Source organism: Panthera onca, chromosome B4 (genome assembly GCF_046562875.1).
Source record: "Panthera onca isolate mPanOnc1 chromosome B4, mPanOnc1 haplotype 2, whole genome shotgun sequence".
Taxonomy (NCBI): Eukaryota; Metazoa; Chordata; class Mammalia; order Carnivora; family Felidae; genus Panthera; species Panthera onca.
Window position 1 is genome coordinate 88,835,307 of NC_138345.1, and position 20,036 is coordinate 88,855,342.

General features: G+C 42.3%; 1 pseudogene; it reads left to right on the plus strand.

Annotated features, from left to right (window-relative positions):
- Positions 1 to 6,061: 6,061 nt before the first annotated feature.
- LOC132695317 (transcription elongation factor 1 homolog pseudogene) lies at positions 6,062 to 10,848 on the plus strand (annotated as a pseudogene).
- The last annotated feature ends 9,188 nt before the right edge of the window (positions 10,849 to 20,036 follow it).

Here is a 20,036-nt window from a genome sequence, read left to right on the forward strand (position 1 = left end):
ACCAAAGATCTGATTTTTTTTAAATCATGTCTAGTCGGGGGGTGGGGGGGGTATTTGTGTGTGTGTGTGTGTGTGTGTGTGCATATAAATGTCCTTTGAGATACACTTGTAGACCACAGATTATGTCTGTAATGTTGACCAAGCGCTTCCATAGTAGGCCACTCCCAAAAATGAAATTAAATGTTACTCAAACTCACAAAGTCGGTGATTTAACATTTATCGGCTCTTCTCGCCCATTTAAACCCATCCTAGGGACACAGCATTGTGTGGTAGAAAGACGGCTTTGGAGTCAGACAAAAATCTAGGTTAAAACCTTGACTTTGCACCTACTACCTGGGGACCTTGAGCAAGTCATCTGAGTGTTGTGAGTCTCAGTTCCTTTCAATGTGAAATGAAGATCATGGTACCTCATAGGTTAAATTTTAAATATGAGGGGCGCCTGGGTAGCATAGTCAGTTAAGCACACAACTTCAGCTCAGGTCATAATCTCGTGATTCATGAGTCCAAGCTCCGCGTCGGGGTCTGTGCTGACAGCTCAGAGCCTGGAGCCTGCTTCGGATTCTGTGACTCCCTCTCTACCCCTTGCCCACTCATTCTCTCTCTCTCTCTCTCTCTCTCTCTCTCTCTCTCTCTCTCTCAAAAATAAACATTAAAAAAAAAGTTTAAAAAAATCTTACAGAGTTCTATCTTCAGATTACTCAAGTTTTGTTGGATTGTGTCGAAGTAGGTGCCTGGATGTACAATTTGGTCATAATTCATACAAAACATATACTGGAAACAGAGCCAGAAAATTAGTGCCTAAACTGGACAGAAGTTGTCCTTGAAGTACAGAGTAAAACTAGCCCACCCAGAGGGGAGCGCTGCACGTGAAGCCTGGCTGATAGCCTGAGAGCAGTGGCTCTGTAAGGCCTGCGTGAGTAGTCTTACATCTTCAGGTCCTTGGGCTCCTGAATGGATACAAGCAATCTTGAGGTCAGTCTGTTGCTACACCTCGCTTTTTATTCTCTCAGGAATCGTATGGCTTACCTCCCGTGAAATGAGGGGATTTACGTCATTGTTCCCTTCCAGGAGATTTTTGTCTCCTCATTATATGAATGGCCCTAGATAGTCAACAAGTCTAAATTTCCCCCACACTTTGTTAGACCTGGAGTTCCCACAGGGGTGTCCATATCACCAGGTCTGGCAGCCTGCTCGTGAAGGACCTCATCTTCACATCACGTTGGAGAATCGTGGTGCCTGCCACAACCCTATTCAATTCTAAGGAAACTCATCCCCCTGTGTACTGTGTTTTACCACAAGATGGTACCATCTTCCTCTTTATGTGGTACTTGGTGCTGCTTGTCAACCTTCCAAAGAATGCTTTCTGCATTCATTGATCCATTTGTTGCCAGCAAAGCCTTTGGAATGTCAAGACCTTGGCAACAGACAAGTGAATCATATCAAAAGAAATGTTCCAGTGTCTTCCAACATCCTTCCTTACTCTACGGAGTTTGTGAGTTACTTTCTAACGGGCAACTCCAAGCTGTCAGTTGACTCTAGGCTTAGTTGGAAATCTGCCTACATAGTTCTGGTGATTTGCATGACAAAACTGGAGTCCATAAAGCTTGAAGCTCCAGAACGCATCAAGGTCTGAATTCAAAGTTTCACTAAACCAGAAATACAGGCTTTGAGGCCAATGCTGGAAGGGAACTCCACTATTTCAGGTTGCTTTTCTGTCACTTATACAGAATTTTACACCTCGAGAAGGAGCCAGTCAGCTGAATGCATTCATACATTAAATATTTTGCAACATACCATATGTACCAGGAATGTACCTATATGTAAGGAGTTAAAAAACAAACGACAACAGCAACAAAAACTGTGTCCCGTCCTCAAGAGCTCACAGCCTGCTGGAAGAGAGAATTACACAAATATTACAGAGCATTCGTGCTAAGAATTCCAGTAGACATATTTACAAAGAACTATGGGAATTCAGAGAAAGACCTGTCTGTCCATGGATAAAGCATCCGAACTTGTCTAGAGTGGAATTTAAAGGATAAATAGATTTCATGGCATCTTTTAGTACCAGCATAGGGACTTTGGGGCAGAATTTTTTCTCCTCTAGGATCAGCTGGAACCAAGACTTTCCTGATGCATTGCTTGAGGAGAAGACAGGTTCCTGGGATGGTTATAAGCTACTCAGGTTAACTGCCACTAGGTCTATGGAACCACCCATCAGCGCAGGCAAAGGGTTTCAGTTATCTCCATCCATCAAGTGAATGCATCCCCCAGGGGATTCATCCCAGAGGGGATCACTGAAAGCTGGCTCATTGAGAGGGTAGTTCCCAGAAGGAATTGCACTCCCACTTGATGCAAGTTGTCTGGCCTATTGCCATAGTGTCTTCCAAGTGTCACTGGTCCTAAAGTGACTTTTTTGTTTCCATTTAGATGTCTTTCAAACATCTTAAACTACACAATTAGTTGTCTTCCTCTTCCAAAACACACACACACACACACACACACACACACACCCCTACTTCCTCTCAAACCTTAATCTCAGTAAATGGCGTCACTAACCATGCTGTTTGTCAAGCTAGAATCTGCAAATTCCTATTTATTTCTCCCTAGCCTTTCAATTAATTACCAAGTTCTATACTTTTATGGCTCTTCAAATTTATATTTGGCTCAGGCACATTTTGTAATAAAATAATCTTTTTTTCAGGTAGCAAGTATCTGCTTCAGAGATAATATGATGTTACTGAAATTAATTCCAAATTTCGGAAAACATAATGTAGAAAACCTTACATATAAGATACATTATTTGATCTATAAAATAAATGAAAGCTATATCTGGCAAATAGAACTTATGAAGTATGAAGTTTATTTATGGTATCAATAATTTCTAATATAGACCTTATAAGAAAAAATTTTTGCAACTATGTATGGGGATGGATGTTGACTTATTGTGGTGATCATTTACTAATATATACAAATACTGAATCATTATGTTGTACACCTAAGTGTGACGTAACGTTATATGTCAATTATACCTCAATAAAAATAATAATAATTTCTTGTTTATGTTTATTTATTGTTGAGAGAGACAAAGCAGGGGAGGGACAGAGAGAGGGGGAGACAGGATCCGAAGCAGGCTTCACACTGACAGCAAAGAGCCCAATGCGGAGCTCGAACTCACCAACCACAAGATCATGACCTGAGCCAAAGTTGGATGCTTAACCAACTGAGCCACCCAGGTGCCCCAAAACTATGTTCTTTTTTTTTTTAATGTTTATTTATTTTTGAGAGGTGGGGGAGGGGCATAGAGAGAGAGGGAGACACAGAATCCAAAGCAGGCTCCAGACTGAGCTGTGAGCAAAAAGCCTGACCCTGGGCTCGAAACCCACGAACCGTGAGATCATGACCTGAGCCAAAGTTGGACATTTAACCAACTGAGCCACCCAGGTGCCCCTGTTCTTTTTTTATTTTTTTCAACTTGCAATCTCAGTCCCTAGGGGTCCTACATTTGTACTGGACGTGAGGCGGCCACCACAGCAGTGTCACAGAGGAAGTTACACTCTGGGCTGTTCACCTGTCAGGATGTACTTCTATTGAAATCATTCTATTGCAATGGTTCTTACGTGCCCTCTTTTACAGTTAAAATAACTTTTGCCAAAAGGAGTAAATAGTGCAAGTGAATATAGCATGTTTTACTTTCTGATGTGGGACTGATGGTGGCAAAACTAACACACTCAACAATAACTGTTGAATACCTACTGTGTTGCTAATCAGTGGACCGCAGATTCTGTGAATTAATCTCACTGCCGACCTTCAAATTTTGCAAAGCCGGTAATGCTAAAGGAAATAAATAAATAAAATTACAAATTAAGCACTTGGAAATATTTTCAGATGCTGCTGCATTTGTCTTTTATTTGCTTTCTAGAGTTCACACTTGCCTCTTTCAAATAATAACAGGGATTATGTTTTGTTTTATCAATCCGAATGCAAATGATAGATTCTCAGACTGTTTACTGAAAGAAGTTAGACAAACAAGCTGCACTTAGAATATCTGGATGGCTAAATCAACTTGTTTAAATTTATCTTAGGTTCAAGCATGGTTTCTACAGCCTGTCTTGCTTAAAATGTATTTGAATTAGGGGCGCCTGGGTGGCGCAGTCGGTTAAGCCTCCGACTTCAGCCAGGTCACGATCTCGCGGTCCGTGAGTTCGAGCCCCGCGTCAGGCTCTGGGCCGATGGCTCGGAGCCTGGAGCCTGTTTCCGATTCTGTGTCTCCCTCTCTCTCTGCCCCTCCCCCGTTCATGCTCTGTCTCTCTCTGTCCCAAAAATAAATAAAAAACGTTGAAAAAAAAAATTAAAATGTATTTGAATTGTTTTAAATATATTATCTTATTTACCTTTCTGAAATGAAAATGGAAGCAATCCTTGCAACTTACCTTCCTGGATATACCTACAGTGAAGCCTTGTTTTTGAAAACCACAGAGGAATCTCCTGCCAGGCCAGAAGGGGCCTCCTTAATGCAGTCAGACCTCAGTTTCTAAAGTTGGTGTTTTTTCTTTTTGATTTGTTCTTCTTTTCTAGTCTATTGTTTGAGATACTCGTTTTAATTAAAGCCTTTTAAAACTCACTAAAAACAAAGCAAAAAATGTGATAATGGGTCAGTAAGTCAAAATCAGTTTTCTAATTGATGTTGACCTTTTATTCATTATGTCCTTCCGATTTTCTATTCCTTACCTGTTGCTAAACTCCAGCTGGGATTTATTTTAGTTGCATCAAAACCTTTCTTTAAAAAAAAAAAATAATTCTTGGGGCATCTGGGTGGCTCAGTCAGTTAAGCATTTGACTTCAGCTCAGGTCATGATCTCATAGTTTGTGAGTTCAAACCCCATGTCAGGCTCTGTGCTGACAGCTCAGAGCCTGGAGCCTGCTTTGGATTCTGTATGTGTGTGTCTCTCTCTCTGCCCCTCCCCTGCTCATGCTCTGCCTCTTTCTTAAAAATAAATAAACATTAAAATAAATAAATAATAAAATAATTCTTCAGTTCTTTGGTGAGCTTTTGCTAGGTTATACTATCCATCTTGTCTGTATTCAAACTTTTGATATTTTTGTTCATTGTGGGTTCTTTTGCATTTTGACAATTTAAAACAAATATTGAACGAAGATACTCATTTTGAGGGACACGTGGGTGAACCGAGGGACATGTGGGTGACTCAGTCGGTTAAATATCCGACTCTTGGTTTCGGCTCAGGTCATGATCTCAGAGTTCATGGGTTCGAGCCCTGCATCAGGCTCTGAGATGATAGCCCAGAGCCTGCTTCAGATTCTCTTTCTCTTTCTCTCTCTTCCCCTCTTCCTCTCTCACTCTCTCTCTCTAAGTAAATAAATAAACATCAAAAAAAAAAGATAGATATAGCCATGTGTGGGCACTGCAAACTCAGTCAGTAGAGCACATAACTCTTAATCTCTGGGTTGTAAGTTTGAGCCCCATGTTGGGTGTAGAGATTACCTAAAAATAAAATCTTAAAAAAAAAAAAAAAAAAAGGATAGGTATGTCCAGGTGGTTTACTTTGGCTGATGGAGGATAGTAGGGGTGATGTTTCACTTCCAGGCAGGAACTTTAAGTGACGATGCATAATTAACCTCATTCCCTCTTTGTACCTCATCAGTTATGAAAGCCTAGGTCAAGAGGAACCTCAATCAGCCTGTGTCCTGAGTAAACAGACCCCGTAACAACCCACTATGAACATGGAGAACGACATGGATAAACTTGTTATGGTAAGCCACTGAGATATGAGGGTTGTTTGTCGTGCGGCATAACCTAACCCACCTGACTAGCACATTCCACATCCAGGGACAGTGCCCCTTCTTCCTGTCTGGCATACGCATTTCTAGGAAGCAAACAATAACTGCTCTCCCCTGATAGGTTAGACCAGTGGTTCTAAAACTAGTGGGTGAAAGTTTGATAAGAAAGAGATTTGCATAGTCTCAAAATATCTCCTCACAAAATAGTTATTAATTACAGAGGAAAGAATAGTAAGTTTTACAGGGAAAAAACTGGGACACCTGAATGGCTCAGTCAGGTAAGTATCTGACTCTTGATTTCAGCTTGGGTCATAATCTCACCGTTCGTGAGTTCTAGCCCCACACTGTCAGTGCAGAGCCTGCTTGGGACTCTCTCTCTCCTTCTCTCTCTGTCCCTCCCCCTCCCCCTGCCTCCCCCCCACAAAAAAAATAAATAAATAAACTTAAAAAAAAAAAAAAAAGGAAACCTACGGAGACAAACCTGATAGACACCAACTTAGCCAAATGATAGAATTTATATTATGGGATAAAGAGATAAGTAAGTATCATATGCCTCTTGACAGGATGCATTATGAAGGACATATCATTTCTGTGATATTACTGGTAAAAATGCCCACCCTGAAAGTATTCCTGAAGAAACATAGAAAGGACCAAATTGAAGGACATTCTTTAAAATAACAAAGGGTCAGGAGTAGCCAAGAAGACATGAATAAGAAGGAAAAAGTATGGGGGCATCTGGGTGGCTCAGTCGTTTAAGCGTCTGACTTCTGCTCAGGTCATGATCTCGAAGTCTGTGGGTTTGATCCCTGTGTTGGGCTCTGTGCTGACAGCTCAGAACCTGGAGCCTGCTTCAGATTCTGTGCCTCCCTCTCTCTCTGCCCCTCCCCAGCTCATGCTCTAGCTCTCTCTCTCTCTCTCAAAAGTAAGCATTAAAAAAAAATTGTTTAAAGAAGTAAAATGGGGCGCCTGGGTGGCTCAGTCGGTTAAGCAGCCGACTTCGGCTCAGGTCATGATCTCACGGTCCGTGAGTTCAAGCCCCACGTCGGGCTCGGTGCTGACAGCTCGGAGCCTGTAGCCTGTTTCAGATTCTGTGTCTCCCTCTCTCTGACCCTCCCCCGTTCATGCTCTGTCTCTCTCTGTCTCAAAAATAAATAAAAACGTTAAAAAAAATGAAAGAAGTAAAAGATATATGGAAAGTTATGTGACACAGGAACATTGCAGATCATCAGAAATATGTACTTTTCAGTAAGTAGTTCTGGGCTGACTATCCATGTGGGAAAACATGAACTAAAGCCATGCCTCACAGCACACACAAAAATAAATTCCAGGTGGATTAAATATAAAAGTATGAAAAATGGGCACCTGGCTGGCCCATTTGATAGAACACGCAACTCCTGATCTCAGGGTTGTAAGTTCAAGCCCCATGTTGGGTGAAGAGCTTACTTAAAAATAAAATCTATTTAAAAAACGTATGAGGGGCACCTGGCTGGCTCATTTGGGTAAGCATCTGACTCTTGATCTCAGATCAGGCCTTGATCTCAGGGTCATGAGTTTAAGCCCCTCACTGGGCTCCACGCTGGGTGTGATGCTTACTTAAAAAAAAAAAAAAAAAAAAAAAAAAAGGTATGAAAAGCAAAATTACAAACTCTTTAAACATATTTATAGGAAAAATAACTTTATAACTTTGAGATAGGAAAGGACTTTCTTTTAAAGGTACAATGAGCAGAAGCTACAAGGAAAACCGATAAACTTTACAGTAACAAAAGGTATCATAAGGAAAGGGGAAAGGGATCAACATAACACTGTATGTTAACTATACTAGAATTTTAATATTTCTTTTTTAATTTTTTTCAATGTTTATTTATTTTTGAGATAGAGTGTAAGCAGGGAAGGAGCAGAGAGAGAGAGACAGACAGACAGACAGAGAATCTGAAGCAGACTCCAAGCTCTGAGCTGTCAGCACAGAGCCTGACATGGGGCTCGAACTCACGAACCACAAGATCATGACCTGAGCGAAAGTAGGATGCTTAACCAACTGAGCCGCCCAGGTGCCCCTGGAATGTAAATTTCTTAATAATTCAAATCATAACTAATATTTTTTTTTTTTTTATTTTTGAGAGAGAGAGACAGAGACAGAGCACAAGAGAGGGAGGAACAGAGAGAGAGGGAGACACAGAATTCAAAGCAGCCTCCCAGTTCTGTCAGCACAGAGCCTGACACAGGGCTCGAACCCACAAACCACGAGATCATGATCTGAGCCAAAGTTGGATGCTCAACCGACAGAGCCACCCAGGCACCCCAATTATATGGGAATTTTTTTAAATATAGTAACAATAAACAAGTAAGTAGATAAAGAAAAAACAGATCATCAACCAATAGAAGATATAGGTAGTGAATATAACACAAAATATCAGAATTCAGAACATATGAACAACTGTGATTAAAAAAACAAAACAATTAACAGAAAATGGGCAAAAGAAATAAAGGGTAGTAGTTGGGAGTGGCAGCGTGGAAAAACAGAAAGTGCACTGACAAAGAATTCCAAGGATATTGGCTTTGAGACCTAGCTCTGCCAATACCCCTTTACTTTTCTGGAATAAGTAACTCAATCTCTTTGAATCTAGTTTTCTTATCTGTAAAATGGGAGCAAAGGGTGGGCATCCAGCATGAAAAGGCAGAGAATGAGAAAGGTTTGAGGTGGGGTGGGGTTGGGGTTGTCTATCAGTTAGGCCAGCCCAGGTTCTTAATGCTATCTGCCCACTAAGAAGACCTGGGGAGATTTTTAAACCACCCTGCCTTTGAGATTCTGTTTACTTCTCAGGGTCCTCAAACTCCAGCAAACCTCAGAATCTCCTGAAAAGCTTGTGAAACCAGAGACTGTTGGGCCCACTCCCAGAGCTTCGGATTCAGTAAATCTGGAGCAGGATTGATCATTTGCATTTCTAACAGGTTCCCAGGAGATGCTGATGTTGAGGACCTACCCACTTGGAAAACTACTCAAAAGTACAGTATGTGCAAAAAAGATTAGGAGGAAATGCCAGGAGGGTATTTGAGAGCATATGCTTTTTTTTTTCTTTTTGTGAAATGAGGAACATATCTCACCACCTGAAAATCTACTGCATTTTGTTAGCCATATGCATTTAAAATACATGCTTTTAAAATATGCTTTTTTTAAAAAAATATGCTTTCAAAATACATGTGTTAAGGAACTGACTTTAGAGATTGCTCCCAGGAGGGAAGTTGTTGAATGAAAGAGACTTCCACTATATACACTTTGGTACTGCATGAATTTTACACCACATCCATATAAACAAACAAAAAACAAAAAAGAGTAAATCCAACAAAACCTTGGCTCAATTTATGAGTAACCATAGTAATAGAGAAACCCTCTGAATATTTATGTATGACTATCATCTTCCCCATATTTGGTTCCCCAATATTTCTTATGTTATAGTAAAATGCATTCAAACAGTTACAAATGATAAAAAAAAAAAAAAAAATGAGGGAAGAAAGGAGGATGGGTAAGTGGGAGGGGAGGGAGAAATGGAAAGCAAAGAAATATGGGCAGGTGTAATAAAGTTTGTGATTTCTGCTGAATCAACTTCACTTTCTTGGAGGGCAGTTGGGGGGGGCGGGGACAACAAATAGATGAATATCAGGATCAAAATGTACACAACAGAGTATAAGGAAAGACGTCAAGTCAAGGGCAAATTATCAATTGATAACATTTTAAAATACTTTATCGAAGGGATTTCCATATCAACAAAGACTTGAGAGAAAAGGAAGGGGGCGCCTGGGTGTCTCGGTTGAGCGTCTGACTTCCGCTCAGGTCATGATCTCGCGGTTCATGGGTTTGAGCCCCAATCAGGCTCTGTGCTGACGGCTCAGAGCCTGGAGCCTGCTTCAGATTCTGTGTGTGTGTCTCTCTCTCTTCTCCTTTTCTCTCTCTCTCTCTCTCTCTCTCTCTCTCAAAAATGAATAAACAAAAAAAAATTTTAAAGGAAGGAAGACAAAGCAAGCTATCACCTACCTATGTATATCCACCTGTGACACATACATTAGATGCCAGATAGATAAAAGATACTCAGTTTGAATCTTTATGTATATAACATATACATATTATATATTTGGTAAACCTTGGTTACAAAGTAGAAATGCGGAAAAGGAAATTTTTAGTTATAATATGCAGTGGAAAGCTGATGGCTTTCACAGGTGCAAGTTCAGGTTTTGTCCAGAAGAGGGGGGTGTGAAACTATAAATGGCATCATGGTTTTTTCGTAACTTGTTTCCGGCATTTCCCTACTGAGCAGCCAGAGGAAAGTCCGGGTTGGGGCAAGGCGGCTATTGGCATTTGGGCAGACAAGTCTTTGCAGTGAGCCACTGTCTCCCACACCACTGCTTTGGGGCCACCCACCAGAACATCTGGCCACACTGCCAAGGCATGATACTCTGTCGGGCCCCTTTCCTTTACAACCTAGGAATCGAGATGATATTCTCAGTGTTAGTTTTCATTCTTTCCACCTGAACTGGTTAGAATCCAGAATGTGGGACGCCTGGGTGGCTCTGTTAAGCTTCTGGCTCTTGGTTTCCCCTGGGCTTCTGGTCTCACGATTTGTGAGTTGGAGCCCCTAAATCGGACGCTGGGCTTGACAGTGTGGAGCCTGCTTGGAATTCTCTCTCTCTCCCTCTCTCTCTCCTCCTACCCACTCCCCCCCCCCCCCCACTCAAAATAAATAAGTAAAACTAAAAATAAATAAAAGACTGTCTCCCAGGTGAACGTGGCAATGAGGGGAGGCAAGTGTTTGTCCTCCTACAGACACAAGGCGCAGAAAATCAAAACGGAAGCCACCTCCCAAGAAGATGACAAGCATTCACCTGGCCCTTCTGCAACCATGAGAAGTCTTGGGACGTGAAAATGGACCATGCCCGCAAGACAGAAGTCATCTCTTAACACCTAGTGCCCGGAGAATTCAGATGCCCGTCTCGCATTCGTCAGAACCAGTGGGCGCGTACAGTGATTGGATAGATGCCTGCGAGACAGCCAATCACTAGCGAAGCAGAAGGCCCACCCACTTGGCTGTCCTGCCTGCCGTGCACCTGCCCCACTGCGGCCCGATCCATAGATGTTCCAGCGTCCAGGAGGCTGTGTATCCAGGGCCTTCACAGGTATATGGAGTGGGTGTGGGGGTGAGCATGTGCGGCTGCAAGTGTGGCAGTAACAGTGTGCTTGTGGGCACGGACTGGAGTTGAGTGGGGGTTGTTGGGTCCCCTGGGGGCCTGAAGTGCTTCCCTTGGCTCTGAAAGCCTTTAACTCGCTTACTCCTCCTCGGGGCCTGTGTCTCTCGACTACGTTCTGGTCAAGGACAAGCCCAGCAGAGGCTGCCTAGGGACTCTCCAGCCTCCTCACCCACCTAACTGACACTTTGCCCGTTTGAACTGGACCGCCCTTCCTCCCTCCCTGCCTTCCAAGGCCTGTGGCCTGAGAGATTCAAAGCCACAGTCCCACGGGCCCCTTGGCCAGGTCCTGGCAGAACAGCCCCTTTTCATGTTTAGCTGCTTTTGTAGAGGAGGAAGAGGCTGGGCGGAGGATAGCTGTCGGTCCAAGCCCTTAAATAAAACAGCCGAAGCCAAAAATAAAAAAAAAAAAAAAGAGTCCGGAATGTGTTCAGCATTTAATGAAAAATGGGTTTGTGTTATTGAAGTTTGCACGATCAGAAATATAAATGCAGGAAATTTTTGTGAAAAGAGCAGTGTTCAAGTTTGCCAGAACTTGAGTAGCTTTTAATTCTTCTTAGTGTAAAAAGACAAAATATGCTTACTCGTTTTATTAAATGTAGTATGTTCATTAATTCCTCATGTACATTTCATTTGAAGTTACTTAAATAAATCCTCCTTAAATAACCATCAAGGCCTGTCGGGATATAGTTATGTTTTCATATGTGGCATGTGCTGTGCAAGTAAATCTGTCTGCTATGTTGTTTCTCATTATCCAGACAATTCAAGGAAGAGGAGAGACAGACGCCAGTAAACACATGTAAACATGGTCCTCCTTGCTAGCAATCAGGGAGATGCAAACTGAAATAAAAAGGAGATGGCATTTTAGACTCATCATACTGGCAAAAAATGTAAAGTCACATGTGAGTGTGTAGGAACATGGGCACCTTCATGCACGGTTGGAGGGTTTTAAATCAGTGTGGCCACATCGGAGAGCAATTTAGCACAAGTGATAACGTGAACGGTGCATACACCCTGCAATTCTGCCGCCCTTAAGTTGAAAACGGGCTGCATGTTAGGCTTGTTATCCCCGTGGGTTATCGACCCACCACCCTATGAGAACCTCTTGCGCATGTGCATGGGGAAACAAATTCAAAGATATTCACAACATTACTACAGCAAAAAATTGGAAACAACGTAAAGGCTCATCGACAGATAAATAGTGAGATAAAATATGTGTGGTAGAGTCATTCAACGGAAAACTAAGGAAACTGCAAACCACGGGTGTGTACAGAATCATGACCAAATCTCAGGTGTAAGTTTGAGAAGCAATGCTCAGAGAGCACACGCTGCAAAGTGACATTGCACACTGCAGTTAAAATGAACGATTTAAGCCTATGTGTATTAATCTTGTGTTCGTTTTCTGCGACCGGTATAAAAAAATTACCGAAGATTCAATGGCTTAAAATAGCACACGCTTATTATCTTCCATTTCTGGAAATGAGAACTCCGAAATGGGACTCGGTAGTGTCAGCAGGGCTGGCTTCCTTTCTCCAGCCAGAGGTGCCCTGCCCTCCTCCAGGATCTGGTGCATTGAAGCGCCCCTAGTGCATTGGGGCCGAAAAGGGGGGCACTGGAGCACAGGTGCCACGGGCTGAGGAAGCAGATGATTCAAATGACTGGTGAGCAGCTGTTAAATTATCAAATGTCCCGCTGATCACAAAATTGTCATGCAATTTGTAAAGAATACAAAGAAAAACCCATTTCCTTCCTCTACACCTATTTACGTGAAAAAGGTTCTCAGACTTTCCATTTATCATAAACAAAAGAAAAATGGAAAGAGGTTCCATGCTAACTCCTGTCTTATTTTAGAAATAAGTAAACATCATCCAAAGAAGTAGGAACTAATTGAGAAATTAAAGCTCCATTCATTTCCCTAAAAGGTGCTTCTCCGGGGGTGCCTGGCTGGTTCAGTTGAGAGAGAGGGCAAATCTTGATCTCGGGGTTGTGAATTCTAGCCCCACGTTGGGTGTAGAGATTACTTAAAAAAAAAAAAAAAAAAAAAGATACTTCTCCAATAAAATTTTACCTTTATGTTTAATAATTACTTGGCAGGATTTGTAATTTATTGTTGGATTTATTGTGTAGTATTAATAATTTTAATAATAATTCAAGAAAATTTTTTTAGCACTTAAGAGTCCTGTGCTCAAAAGAAAGAAAATAAATTTTAATAAATTAAAACTTATTTTATATATTTTTTATCACATGGATTTATGACAAGAGAATATTTATGACAAGAAAACATCTTTAAGGATAAAATATATTCTGTTAAGATAAAATTCTGTGGGGAAAGTAGAATGGGAACATGGATTCAAAGAGATAAAAGAATAATATAAAATTCTTGTCTGTTAAAAAGAGTTCATCCAAGGACACTTTTAATAAAGGTGAATACCAGGGGAGCCTGGGTGGTTCAGTTGCGTAAGCATCTGACTTTGGCTCAGGTCATGATCTCGCGTCATGAGTTTGAGCCCCGCATCAGGCTCTGTGCTGACAGCTCAGAGCCTGGAGTCCACTTCAGAGTCTGTGTCTCCCTCTTTCTCTGCCCCTCTCCCACTCGTGCTCTGTCTCTGTCTCTCAAAAATGAATAAACGTTAAAAAACATTTTTTTAATAAAGAAAGGTGAGTACCAAATCACTGATAGTTAGATTTCATTGAACACATTTTATTTATTTTCTATTGGAGTATAGTTGACAAACAATGCTATATTAGTTTTAACTGTGCAACATAGAGATTTAATCCATTGGCTAGATTTTAAAATATGGAAATGATAGTTTAATTTTAATATGCCAAAACTTAAACTATGATGGAATTTACCTTTTGAACTGTTTACATATAGGACAAAACATTGTAGATATTAATCCAAAAATGTTCGGAGGGGTAGAGAGTTTTACGAAATTACCATAGTGGGCACAAAAGCAAAAATTCCGAAGGCTGCTGCTCTAGGGTAGCATTGCTGGGTCTTAAGGTATTGAGGGTATTGGTCTCTACGGGGATAACGTCAACTTATTTGGCAGGATGGTTGTAGCAGTTTCCGCTCTCTCCAGAAATCCATTTTCTTTGCTAATGGGTCACTTGAATTTGCTAATGAGTTAGCTAAATTTCCCAGGAGTAGGAAAACATTTCTTTTTGCCAGCACTTTAGCGTTCATAGAGCCCTGCTTCTTGATTAATGCCAAAGACAAGGTCTCCGTCAATTTTAACCTTCATGTATTTCCCCGAGTGTCTCTCAACCCCCTAGCTTTGTTTTACATCATTCCCTCTCCCTGGGACGCCCCCTCCACCCAACTGCCACCAGCTTATCACCCATGCTTCTGGTCTGAGCTTAAATGTCCTTTCCTCGAAAAGTCTTTCCACAAACAGCCTACCTAAAGTTTCCTAATTCTCCATTGCAGAACCCTGTGGAGCTTATATGAGTTAGGAATGATGTATTTGCTTCTTTGATCATATATTTGTCTATCTCTGCACTAGATTGTAAGCTCCTTGGGGACTGTATCTGTTTTATTCACCTACATATGCCCCAGCATTTATTATAGCTCCTGAATCATACTAAAATCTCCATAAATATCTCCAGAATAAACAAATGGATGAATGAATTTTTTTCAGACTGTAACAGACATCATCTTTAATCCAATCATTGATGGATTTGAGCAGGATGTGACAGGCGTTTCCTTGAATAAAAAGGTTCTTCAGGCTTTTATGCTTCATTTCCGTTTTGGACTGTTGAAAAGAATTCTAAAGCACCCTTCATATGACCCCACCTCCTCCTTTTTTTATTCCTCTTCTCCCTCCTCTTTAAAAGGTCTTCCTTTTCAGGGCACCTGGGTAGCTCAGTCGGTTAAGCATGACTTCAGCTCAGGTCGTGATCTCACGGTTCAAGCCCCATGTCAGGCTTTGTGCTGACAGTTTGGAACCTGGAGCCTGCTTCAGATTCTGTCTCTCTCTCTCTCTCTCTCTCTCTGCCCTTCCCTGCTCATGTTTCTGTCTCAAAAATAAAATAAACATTAAGAAAATAAAAGAAAAAAAAGGTCTTCCTTTTTTTTACTCCCTCTGTAATATATTCAACACTAAGATGATGGATAAATTTGGTAATTTTGCAAATGAAAGAAGAAAAATGCGCTTTACTATTCCCCAGTCTTCAGCTCCAAGTTTACAGGTGAACTTGGACTGTCAGGGATTGTACATGTAACCAACAGTGATGGAGTTCAGGACGTGCTACCCCAAAATATGGCACCTTGGCATACTAAATATTTTAAGCTGAGGGAAGTTGAGAAATGGCAGGGTGTTGGAAGGATTCTCTGATCTTCCCCCTGAAGCAGGTCTTTAGATTTTCATATGAGAGATGCCCTCCCCATACCAGGAGGATCCTTATCCCCAAAGATCTCGGAGAGGAATCTGAAGGAACAGGCCTTGCTAAGTGTCTCCCAGTTTATTACACTTTATCTATCACACTTTCCCATGACTTTCCACTCTTCATCAAACCTATCATAAAAATGCCCAGGTCTTATTTTCCTTCTGAAGGCTTCCATGTCACAGAAAACTTGTATAAATTTGTAGGCTTTTCTCTTGTTAATCTTTTGGTACAGAACTCCAGCCAAGAACCTAAAGGGAATGGAAGGAGAAGATTCTTTTCCCGCTCCCCTTCAATAGCTAAGATAAATTGTCATCAAATCCTCTGGTACCAGACTACACTTCCCTGTCTATAATACAAGTTTCTTAAGTGTGCAGTGTAATACTAAGACCACATTTTATTTAATTAATTACTTTAAAGATTTTACTTTTAAGTAATCTCTACATGCAATGTGGGGCTGGAACCCACAACCTTCAGATCAAGAGTTGCTTGCTACCCCAACTGAGCCTACCAGGTGCCCCACTAAGCCCACATTTTATTTTCCTATTTCTTTTTTTTTTTTTTTTTTTTTTGATTTTTGTAATGTTTATTTATTTTTGAGAGACAGAGACAGAGCACGAGCAGGGGAGGGGCAGAGAGAGAGGGAGGCACAGAATCCGAAACAGGCTCCAGGCTCCAAGCTGTCAGCACAGAACCCGACGTGGGGCTTGAACTCGGGAACGGGGAGATCATGACCTGAGCCGAAGCCCGAGGCTCAACTGACTGAGCCACCCAGGCGCCCCAATTTTCCTATTTCTTTAAAAAAAAATTTTTTTTAATTTTAGAGAGACTGCAAGTGTGAAGAGGGGCAGAGAGAGAGAGAAAATCTTAAGTAGACTCCACACTCAGCACAGAGCCCAGTGCAGGGTTGATCCCACAACTCTGGGATCATGATCCTAGCAGAAATCAAGAGTTGGACGCTCAACCGACTAAGCTACCCAGGCACCCCTAAGCCCACATTAAAAGAAAAACCTTTAATGAGAATGAAAGAACAAAATTTTAAGCCTGTCTAAATCTAATTTCCAATTGTATTTACATATATGTGTATATATATATATACCATATACATGTATATGTGTGTGTGTGTATATATATATATATATATATATATCCCTGAACCTCCCCTTTATGTTGTTGTGAATCTGTATATTCTAAGCCTTATTTGATGTTGATAGTAACAGTGACAACTTTACGAAGAGTTTCATGTTCATTATCTCATTTAATTTGATTACTCTTCAACAGATGGCTTCTGGGCAGGCCCACGTAAGTCCTTGCTGGAGGAGAAGCTGACAGCAGCCTTCCCTGATACTGAGTACGTGTCTTCTCTACAGGGCTCTTGTCCTGCAGTCACCAACCAGCTGCCACCAAGCCAAGGGTCTGTCCACATCTGCTCTCACAAGCAAAGGCTTGCACCCCAGATCTATCCTGGCTGGAAGGGTAAGTTTCCTCTTCCTGTCTGAACTGGGACAACCATCTTCTCCTGTCCTCAGACATTGGTGCTCCTGGTTCTCAGGCCTTTGGGTTTGGAGTAGAACTTCACCGCCGCTGCCATGGGTCTCCAGCTTGCAGATGGCAGGTCGTGAGACTTCTCTGCCTCCATAACAACATGAGCCTTGTCCTCATAGTGTATCTCTTTCTGTATTTGTACCCTGTTGGTTCTGTTTCTCTGGAGAACCGTAACTAATGCAGGAACCAAGTATTTCAGAATCCGCCAGATTTAGGGGTGCCTTCCCACACAAAGCCAGACTTTATTTTTTTTCAGTTATAATTAGATAGAAATTAAGGGACACAAAAAGCCAGATACTAGCCAAAAGTTTCAGTTTTCCTTTACTTCTTGAAATAAGAGCATTAAGAACCCTGGGTATTACCTGCTCTTCTCCTACTCTCTGCCTGCAATGGTCCAAGTGGTCCAGCGTTCGGACCTGGCTACACTCACATAGTCTTTGGGGGCAGAGGAGAGAGGAGCTGTCTTCCATCTGCCTCTGAGCCACTGTATGCACATATGGGTGATCCCTCAAAAGAAGGCATAATATTCTTTGTGGGAAGGGACTGGGAGATTTTCTGGCCTCTTTTTTTGCTTTCTTCAGAGGAGACTGTGGGCTAAATAGTGACATCTATCACGATTCCCTGATCTTACAGGAACCGCTGAGGGGAGGGGTTATTTCCCCCCATTCTTTTTTTTTTTTTTTTATGTTTATTTATTTATTTTGAGAGAGAGAAGAGGGAAGGCTGCTGTCAGCTTCTCTTCCCGCAAGGACCTGCATGGGTCTGCCCAGAAGTCATCTGAATGGGGGAGGAGCGGAGAGAAAGAGGGAGAGAGAATGAGCACTGGGTGTCGTATGGAAACCAATTTGACAATAAATTATATTTAACATAAAAAAAAAAAAAGAAAGAGGGAGAGAGAGAATCCCAAGCAGGCTCAGCACTGTCAGTGAAGAGCCCGAGGCCAGGCGCCATCTCACAGACCGTGAGATCATGACTTGAGCTGAGAGCACGAGTCAGGTGCTTCAGTGACTGAGCCACCCAGGCACGGCTTCCCCCTATTCTATAACAGTAACATTAAAAAAGTAAGTAACACAATTTCTTAAAGTAAAAAACAATTTGTTAATAGGGAAGTGGAAAACTATTGCATATTCTGTTCCACTGCCACAAATATATAGTCAACAGCATAGTGGTTACGTATTAGACTCTGGAGCTGGACTGCCCTGGTTCTGATTCCAGCTTTGCTACTTAGTAGCTATACATGCTTGGGAAAGAATTGTCACCCTCTAGATCTTGATACTCTCACTATAAAATGGGAAGGACAGTGATAGTGCCAAACTCACAGGGTTGTGATGAGGATTAAATAAGTTATTTCCGTAAAGTGCTTGGAACTGCACCCGTGCACCTCTGAAGCAGTGTTCCCTGTTATAATTATCATTATTTAAAGATTTTATTTTTAAGTAGTCTCTACACCCAACATGGGGTTCGGACCCACACCCCGAGATCAAGACTGGCATGTTCTACCGACTGAACCAGCCAGGTGCCTGTTATTATTATCGCTGTTGTGGTTCTGTGGAAAAAAACCACAGGAGCCTCAGTGAAGAATGACATACAGGGGCACCTGGGTGGCTCAGTCGGTTGAGCTTCTGACTTCGGCTCAGGTCATGATCTTGCGGTCTGTGAGTTCGAGCCCCGCGTCGGGCTCTGTGCTGACAGCTCAGAGCCTGGAGCCTATGTCGGAATCTGTGTCTCCCTCTCTCTCTGACCCGCCCCCACTCATGCTCTGTCTCTCTCCATCTCAAAAATAAATAAACGTTAAAAAAATATATATCATTAAAAAGAATAACATGCAGGGGCACCCGGATGGTTCAGTGGGTTAAGCGTTCGACTTTGGCCCACGTCATGATCCTGAGCTTCATGGGTTCCAGCCCTGAGTCAGGCTCTGTGCTGACAGCTTGGAGCTCAGAGCCTGGAGCCTGCTTCGGATTCTGTGTCTCCCTCTCTTTCTGCCCCTTCCCTGCTTGCACTCTGTCTCCCAAAAATAAATATTAAAAAAAATTTTTTTTGAAGAATAACATACAGGGGTCCCTGGGTGGCTCAGTTGGTTAAGCATCTGACTCTTGATCTTGGCTCACGTCATGATCTCATGTTTAGTGGGATCGAGCCCCAAGTCAGACTCTGCGCTGATAGCATGGAGCCTGCCTGGGATTCTCTCTCTCTCCCTCTCTCTCTCTCTGCCCCTCCCCTGCTTATGCTCTCTCTCTCAAAATAAATAAACATTTTTTTTTAAAAAAAGAATAACAGACAGACCTTGTCACAGTTTTATTCCAAACTGGATTCCAGGTCCCATCAAAAAGATTGACTAATGCAGGAATCCCAAGCACTGAGGAAAGAAAGGCCAGTAAGGGATCCCTTTTGGCCAAAAACGCTTCTCAGGGGCCCTTCAGTCCCACCACTTGGGCGGCTACTTGCTCTGCCTCCCTGCACCCCACTGTGATCTCTGGCACTCATCCACAGCTATGGCAGCACCTAGAGTGGGGAAACAGATGGATCTGGAAACCCTAGTGCCTCCTAGATAGGCTGCCCTGGGTTTATGCAACTGGACTGGAACTTTCAGGAAACCAGCAATTCCAGTTTGCATTTGGTGAGTGCACACCCAGCGTGGGTGGCTGAAGGGTCTGCTGCCTCGTCATATACCCTCACAGGAGATGCCCTACTGCCTGGACAGCCTGGAGCCTCTGTCGCTGACTCAGTCCGGCCCTTCCAGGCTGTCTTTCCTGATCACACTTTGTATACAGCTCTGAACCTCATGACGCCATTTCGAATGCATTATCTCTCTCTCTCTACAGCTATGAAGTCTCATATTCTTCCCCCCCTTTCCTAGCCAAGAAAACAATGGTCAAAGAGTACAGTGACAGAGATGGAACCCAAGCCCAGGTTTCTGCCTCTAAACCCAGGACTCCTTCAAATACCCATCAGCTGCTTCAAACCTAACAGCTCTTACTCTCAGAGACCTCAGCTAAGGCGGCTCAGTAAAAAGGTAATCTTCCTCTCTTCTGAGTGTCTAGAGCTCTTTGTCTTTTACTTTCACTGGTCAT